The 8682-nt window shown below is 33.9% G+C and overlaps 1 long non-coding RNA gene across 1 annotated transcript; it reads right to left on the reverse strand.

The window, feature by feature from the left end:
• Window positions 1-7829, reverse strand: LOC133740545 (uncharacterized). Its single transcript, XR_009861292.1, has 5 exons — window positions 7468-7829; window positions 2109-2193; window positions 1956-2022; window positions 776-848; window positions 1-668 (listed from the first exon to the last, which is right to left on the reverse strand). It is a non-coding gene; the product is annotated as an uncharacterized LOC133740545 (long non-coding RNA).
• Window positions 7830-8682: the final 853 nt, after the last annotated feature.

The raw sequence follows: 8682 nt of genomic DNA on the forward strand, positions 1-8682 counted from the left end.
CTCTTCTACCCTCCTCTTCTCTCTAAACTTTCGTGTCTTTCAACCCAGAAATATGATCAGTTTCTTATTTGTAGCTTATGTAAAATAAAAATTAATTGAATTTTTTTCCCAACCTGCTTGAATTGATATGGTATTGGATGATTGCTGCCAATACCAATATCTTATTTGCTGGAATTCTCTCTTCCTAACATCTTATTCCTCTGCCCATTGTATTTAAATTATCAAACCCCTTTTAACCTATTAAACCATACACTACAACAAAATTGGGCTATCAACACCATTCTAAATGGTGTGTATTGATAGAATAGACTTCAATCGTTGGTGTGAAAACCCAATAGCCACCGCCCTAGACACTATTATGGGGTTGGTTTGCTTTGGTCCCGTGACATATACCCAAGAAACCACTATTACTTTTTTGGTGACTTTCAAACTGTGGGCCCCATCACCAGAAAGCAATCTCATATCGTCATTGGTGACTTGATTTTTTGCATTGTTTTAATATACATCCACCAACCTCAACAATAGTGACTACCAATATTTCAAATTAAAAAAAAAAAATTAATATACAATAACAATTATTCTTATCAAACCATTTAATGAGAAAAGAAAATTCTTGGCAGCCTTAATTCTCAGCATGATATGTGTGTTCTCCTCTACTCCATGGATTACTACATCAAATAAAATGAATGCAATATTTTGATAATATATAGGATGAAAGCATTGTGATAACTATTGAAAACGGTAGAATAAAAATGATCAGGAACAGAAGGCAAACCTTTGCCAATCCAAAATCTGCAAGCTTTGCAGATCCATGAGCATCCACTAAAATATTTGCACATTTGATGTCCCTTCATACAAAAAATAAATGGATGAGAATAAGTGTAGACAAAAATATTCTAGCATATTTGAACATTCAATGTCTCTGGACACGAGAAAGAAAGCGATGAGAATGACAAAACCATTCAAGCAAAGATTGAACATGGATCGATATTTTGATGGTGCAACCACATTTCTTTTACTTCTTTTACTTGTCATTTGGTTTTGAGATGACTTATTCCATGTAACAAAATGCTTAAAGGAAATACAACATCTGGTCAGATCAATACATCCAGAAACCACAATTTTCGCATATTATAGATAATCTCACATGAATCACCTGTGAACCATATTATGGTCATGAAGATACTTCTGACCAAGAAGGATCTCTTTTCTGTATTTAGAGACATGAGAATGTGAAAGATAGGATCTCTAATAGAGTTGTCAAATGGATCCATTAGGTGCATGCTCCATACACATGAAGATTTGATCCATACTTTAAATACCATTTAGATAAATGTAAATCAGACAATGATGCACATAAACAACATTGCTATTAAGATCTACTGCTTGATTAGCAAATTTACCACTATTGGAAAATTTATCTTCAACACAATACTAGGCATAATAAAAATAAATATGGAAAAACACCTCTAAATTTCTTGAGTATTCCACAACCCAGTACATCGAGTACCAACTAGTGTTTTGGACGGTAGCAGTGAATAGTATTGACTATTGACAAGAAGGGGAAAGATCCACTACAGGGAAGGTAACTCCTATTTATCTATAACCAATTTGTATGTGAATGAAAGAACAGAAATGTATCTATGTTTCAAAAAGGCAAAATAGATCAGCTACTGAAGATTTTCTATGGACTTGTTTATACATTAGGGTGGAATTCTCTATGGCATATGCATATCATTATCAATGATCATCTGTCTCATATGAATAAATATCACTTAAATCATAGAAGAGGTTTCTACATATAACTAAACTAACTGGGAGCAAACTTAGGTACATGCATGATTATTTACTGTGGTAGATAAGTGCACATATGCCATAGCATGACCAAAACACTCTGAGTTTGTAAACATTCAAAGACTCAAGCTGAAAAGCAACAAAAAGGGTAAGGGGAGTACCTCAAATGAGCCATATATAGTATTGAACTATGTTCTTGTGTTCAAGCCAACTGAGAAACTCAATCTCCTGGAAGAAGGGAAAACCAAAAATGTGAAGAATGATCAATCTCATGAGCAAGTAACAATAGTCAATCAGGAGATGTGATTTTTCACCTGTTGAAGTTGGGAAACACAGCTCCTCCCCTGACTTCCTTGATCAATCAATGAAACTTCCTTGGCAGCGAAAACGAATCCATCTCTGCAGGAAAGAAAAACCATAACTAATCAAGGTGTGGAACCACTCTTTATTTGAAACACTTCACTACAAGAGAAAATGTCATCAGCGACAACCCAAAGTTGTCATAAAAAGTCTAAATTTCTCGCTGAATTGAAAATGCGACGACTTTGGGTTGTCGCAACTAGTTGTCGCCTTATGTGTTTTACTGATTGTCAAAAGTGACGAAATTACATGGTTGTCGCTTTTTCAATATGCGCTGTAATCGGTTCCTCGCATATAAGAAATTGTGAGACACACAAGTGTGTTACCAAAAACTATATGTAAGACTTTATATTTGTTAATATTTGTAATATACGAGACTTCGCTTACGTCGCATATTCCATTTGCGAGGCTTGTATATTAGTCGTATTTTCAATATGCGACGCAATTCATTCCTCGCATATGACATCTTGCGAGACACGCAAGTGTGTTACAGAATGCTATATGCTAGACTTTATATTTGTTACAATTTTTAATATATGAGGCTTAGTTTACGTTGCATATTTCATCTGTGAGGCTTATATGTTTGATCAAAAATTTATACGTGAGACTTTTTTTGTTGCAAAAAATAACTGCAAGGTTTTATTTTTGTTGCATATATTAATATGTGACACATACGTATTTATTGTAGAAATTTATATGCGAGACTTCTTGTCTGTCGCATATAATGTCGTCGAGGAACCAATTACCTCGCATATTGAGAAAACGACAACTGCGTAATTTCATCGCTTTTGACAATCAGTAAAACACATTAAGCGACAATCAGTTGCGACAACCCAAAGATGTCACATTTTCAATTAAGCGAGAAATTTAGACTTTTTACGACAACTTTGACTTTTGTATGCGAGGTTTCATATTGTTGCAAAATATAATTGCGAGGCTTTGTTTATGTTGCATCTAATAATTTGCAATGCATATATTATTGTTTATTGCATTAGTTCTTCTTAAAGAAGTAGTATATCTACAGTGAGCAAAAAAGGATTTATTGGTAGAAAAAAAAATTATCATTGATAATAATAAGAATACAAGAGTAAGAGAAGGGGACATAAAGCCTAAACTTCTCCTCGTAGAAGAGAAAACAAAAGAACAAAAATGCAACTACTAAATTAATACAAGAACTATATCAGAGCTAGCCCCTATGAATATCAAAAATCACTTGGGCACCAAAGAGATAAGCAGCATTCAACAACCGAAAAAGAAGCAAACGAAACTAGTAGATCGAAAGCCACATCAGCATATTGCTTGATCAGAAAAGAAAATAACTCATGCTTCTAACTAAAAACTGAACTGTACATCTTGAAGTAGCTACTAAACTGCAACAAATAAAAACCAAGTAGTAGCAATTAAACCAAAGGAAAAACAGTACGTTAATATGAAAGTAGCAGAGTACGTACCATTCTAAGGGAGGACTGGAGGAGGCTATTTTCAAGTGTTGCCCATATACAAAACTACCAATTGCAATGATTAAAGAAGAAATCAATATAAAAAAAATTTAAAAAAAAAAAAAACAGTTGCAATCATATATATATGTAGTTCAAATATTGCCACCCATACTAGACATGAAAAAGAACAATAAGCATGTATACAGAAGGAGTACGAATTGCAATACCTCACCTACAACTGAATTGACTCTTCTTGAATGGCTCTTTTACTTCAAAGCAATCCACTCTGAACAAAATATTACGATATAAAGTTCAAGACATAATTAAGGAATCTTAATATAATAGGTCTATATAAAATGCAAGAAAAGATTTGTATTTTATCAAAAGACACAGGCAAATATTATCCTTTTATTTCATTGTACATGATGGATTTCTTTGTTTGAGTACGGAGAAAGATTACTCCCTTAACACCCAAAAAAATGAGTGCAACACGCTTGATCAAAAATATATAAGAAGAAAATATTATGTAGAAACACCAAGGAGTACAAATAGAAAGATGGTGCACCTTAGGCTTGCTGCTGCTAAAATAAAGTAGAACAGAATAGAAAGATTAATAACAAACATCATAATTATTGCCATTTCAATGCTTCTTGACAAACTCTACGTTCCTAGAAATTAGAAATTAAACTCTAAGTTTAGAAACACGTGCCTGGCTTCATTTCTGCCGCGAGAAAAAAAGCATGAACCATTCCGAGAGACTCAAAACTGCACACCCTGGTTAGCCTTCTTCACTCATAATATTCCACCTGAGCGTCCTTAAAGATGTCCCAACGAAAATAAGCACCAAAAACACATGAGAAGAAATATGATATCACTAAAAATAATAGTTCTAAGATCTAATTGAATAAGTAGGGAACTAATTAGCTGTCAATTCTCACTGCTCTTTGATCGTCTTCTTCTTTTTTCTTCCTTTAGCCTATTTTCAGCCGCGGCTTATTGCTCTTCTCCTGTCCCTTTTTTTTTCTCTCGTTTCCCCTCTTCACCTAAACTTAACCCACTAAAGACTCTTATCAAGGCTTGAGGGCAGCCGCACCAGCCCTTTATTCAAAAAAAAAAAAAAAGAAAAAAAAAAAGACTCTTATTAACCCTAATCTTATATGAATCTTAGCCATCCATCTAAAACAAACAATTTCAGCCATATAAATTGGTGTCGGCCTAAACAAAAGGAAAATAATAACTCTGATAAAAAAAAAAAAAAAGGAAAATAATTATGTAAAAAAATAATATCAATTAATAAAAAAAGGAAAATAGAGAGCAACTATATAAATAGTGTAGCAGCTAGCTAGTAGCAAACCTATTACCAATAATAACGATACACTAAATTCACTATATGTGTGTGTCTATATATATATATATATATATATATATATATATGGTTCTTCTATTAATATATATATATATTTTTGTCATTTTAAGAAATCATTTGTGGGACTCATATTTCGATCACGTATTGGCAAATTGATTATTCAATTTTTAGGTTTCTATGAGTAGATTACTTCTGCATACTTTCAGCCAAATTGATAATTGTTAAGGTGACAAACTAGATTAAATCAGTAGACGTACCGAATATGTCCAACCTTAACCTTTCATATTCACTTATGGTAAATTAGTGGATCCCATAAGCTATCCCTTAAAATGGCAAAAGAAAAAAAAGAAAAAAAAAGAAAAGGATCCCTTAGTAGAGACGACTCAAGAGGTGCAATAGCTATGAGGACAATGAATAAGAACTCAAGAGGCACTTGAACGGAGACGATTCAAGAGGTCTCATAGATTGAACCTAAGATAAGAGGTCTCTTAGATTGAACTCAATAGGTGACTAGAATGAGTCAACAAGATTGAAGACCAAAGATATCCCGACGCAAAAAGACAAAAGAGTCATCTTGAAACTAATGTGCTAGTCTCAAAGGGATCATTATGCATAAACTAAATCAAATTTGAGATTTTTCAGTTATCAGTGATTCAAAGAAACAGATGGTTAATCTTAGTATTCTCAATTAAGCGAAAACACATATAAGTAGTCACCTAATTGTTTTTATGTTAGAAAGCTTGAGTTGTATAACAAATATCCGAGAAAGTTCAAGTAGTCGCATACACAATAAGCGACAACACATAGACTTGTTGTCTAATTTGGTATTCTGTGAGGAATTTTCACTTGTCACATAAGCATAAAGAGACAATCAGTAGAAGCTGTCATTTAATTGGTCTTTTGCGTGAAATTTAAAGTTGTCGCATAAACATTAAACGACAATTCATATAAGTTGTATGCGAGGAATTTCAAGTTGTCACAAAAACATAAAGCGACAACCCGTAGAGGTCGTAGCCTAATTGGTCTTTTGTGAGAAAATTAAAGCTGTCACATAAACATTAAGCGACAACTTGTAGAAGTCGTCGCCTAATTGGTTTTTAGTGAGGAAGTTCAAGTTGTCACATAATCATCAAGCGACAACATGTAGAAGTCGTCGCCTAATTGGTCTTTTGCAAGAAAATTAAAGTTGTCACATTAACATTAACCGACAACTCGTAAAAGTTATCGCCTAATTGATTTTCAGCGAGGAAGTTCAGGTTGTCACATTATCATCAAGCGACAACTTGTAAAAGTCGTCAGCTTATAGGTTTTTTGCGAGAAAATTAAAGTTGTCACATAAACATTAACCGACAACTAGTAGAAGTTGTCGCCTAATTAGCTTTTAGTGAAGAAATTCAAATTGTCACATAAACATTAAGCGACAACCTATTAAAGTTGTCGCCAAATTGATTTTCAGCGAGGAAGGTAAGGTTGTCACATAATCATTTACCGACAACTCACAGAAGTGGTCACTGAATCAGTCTTCAGCGACAAAAATTTAGTTGTCACAGAAAGATTAAACGACAATCCGCAGAAATCGTTGCATAATTAATCTTTTGTGAGGAAGTTAAAGTTGTCACACAAACATTAACCGGTAGTTAGTAAAAATTGTCACCTAATTGACATTTTGCGAGGAATTGGGTGTCGGATAATGTCAAATGGGCAACAACTGTCAATTTGTCGCAAATACCTACTTTATGCGACAAATTGGTTGTCACCGATGGGATTATGTGCGGCAACTTAAATTTCTTCGTATTTGCCACGTTTTTGCGACGATTTTTGGGTTGTCACAATGAAATTCCTCGCTTTTGCTATTTTCTCTTGTAGTGCTTGCACATCAGTATCACTTTGATTAAAGTGTGGATGATAGAGTGAATTATACAGCTTTTGTATAATGAGAAAAGTATAATCTATATAAAGGGAAACAATACAGCAGCAATAACGTTATAGCAACAATGAAAAGAAGAAGGAATGATCTTTTAAATCCTGATCTTTCTCCCTGATCTATGTAATTTCCTCCAACCTTCAACTTCAAGCAAGTCAATCTCTTTTTCCTAATAAAGTAGCAAGTTAAGAACAGTTCAAATAAAGTGATTGCTTGACCATTATTCTTTCACATATTACAATTCCTTGAACAAGTCCAGAACCATATTTATATGAAATCAATGAAAGAAAAACCCCCAATCTCCTTATCTTATATCTGAAAATGGTAAAAGAAATCTTTCCGAAATTTCAGAACTAAAGGACTTACATTTAAAAGACAAGAGTCAAGAAAAATATCATCTGATAACTAACCTGGATGCTTATGCTTTTAGGTAAATGCTCAATTACAAGAAATATTTTAGATTCACCCAAAGGAACATGCAACACCCTAAAACATCCATTAAATCCTCTAGCGATGATTCCATACTGAAATCCAAATTTCAACCAGGCAGAAAGAAACAAGCCTAAAATCCAGAACAATTATACCTACAATAAACTTCAGAGTAAAGAAAGGCGAAACCCTTTTGTAGAAGATGGGGGACGCGAGGAAGTAGACATGATCGGCAGTTGTTGGGGTCAACAAACTGTTGGTGATGCTGCGTTAGCTAACTTCTCGTCGTATGGCCATATGGATTTTGTAGATCGGCTCATCCTAGATTCATTGGCATAGGTCGTGTTGCAGGTTACTGGAGTCTGAGAAATGGCGGTGAAGAAGAAAGCGAGAGCAAGAGAGTTTTGAATTTCCATTGTTTGTTTAGCTGCTGAGAGAGAGGGAAAGACAACTCTCTGATGAATAATATTCTGTTGCAAAAAACAAAATATAGCACTAAATAAGTGGGATGAGAAGCGATCAACTAGCTATATTATTATTTTATTGTTTGGTTTATTAATAAACAATATCATTGGTGACAGATGCAACCTTTTGTCACCAATGTTTGCTATCGTGAATCACAACAGTTAATAGAACCGTTTGCAATCTATCGCTGGCCTATGGTCATGTTCTAATAGTCAAAGAATCAAAGGGTCAGTCACCATTAGCTCAAACGTGGAGAATCAATGGTATGTGTTGCCTACTTTTGTGGTAGTGATACCGGGACCAAAAGGAATCTGCATGTAAGCTATCTAATCTTTTTTTTTCTTTTTGAAAGGAGCTATCTAATCTTTTTTAAACAAAATGGATGAGCCAATTCGTTGTTTAATCCAATTGCAATGATGTCTTCACCTATAGCTGGTTAAAGAAATCGTAAATTCCAATTATGTATCCGGATTCCCTTATTTTTCTTGGAGGTTGAAATCTTAAGAATAGAAGAGAGAGGAAGAAGAGGAGGTACTAAGAAAATAATAAAGGACTGAATTGGAAATTTGATGGTAAAAAGTATTGAAGGAGGTCTAAATGCTAATAGAAGAGGTTTGAATTCACCCACTCAAAAACATAACTTAATGACATCAATTCTACCGACATTGCCTAAATAAAAAAAATGAAACAGCTTCCATTTTTTTTTTTTAGAAAAATAGTTTGAATTCAGTCATGCTAGGAGGCTCAACCCACATTCATGTTATTATCTTATATTAGCAATAAGAATGAGATCCAATGCTCATTAACGCTCACTAAAAAATAAAATAGGTACACTTATTAGACATCCGATGTTCATTGATGCTCACTAAAACTAGTCTTGCTAGGACGAAAAACACTTTAAGATG

Source organism: Rosa rugosa, chromosome 3 (assembly GCF_958449725.1).
Source record: "Rosa rugosa chromosome 3, drRosRugo1.1, whole genome shotgun sequence".
Lineage (NCBI taxonomy): Eukaryota > Viridiplantae > Streptophyta > Magnoliopsida > Rosales > Rosaceae > Rosa > Rosa rugosa.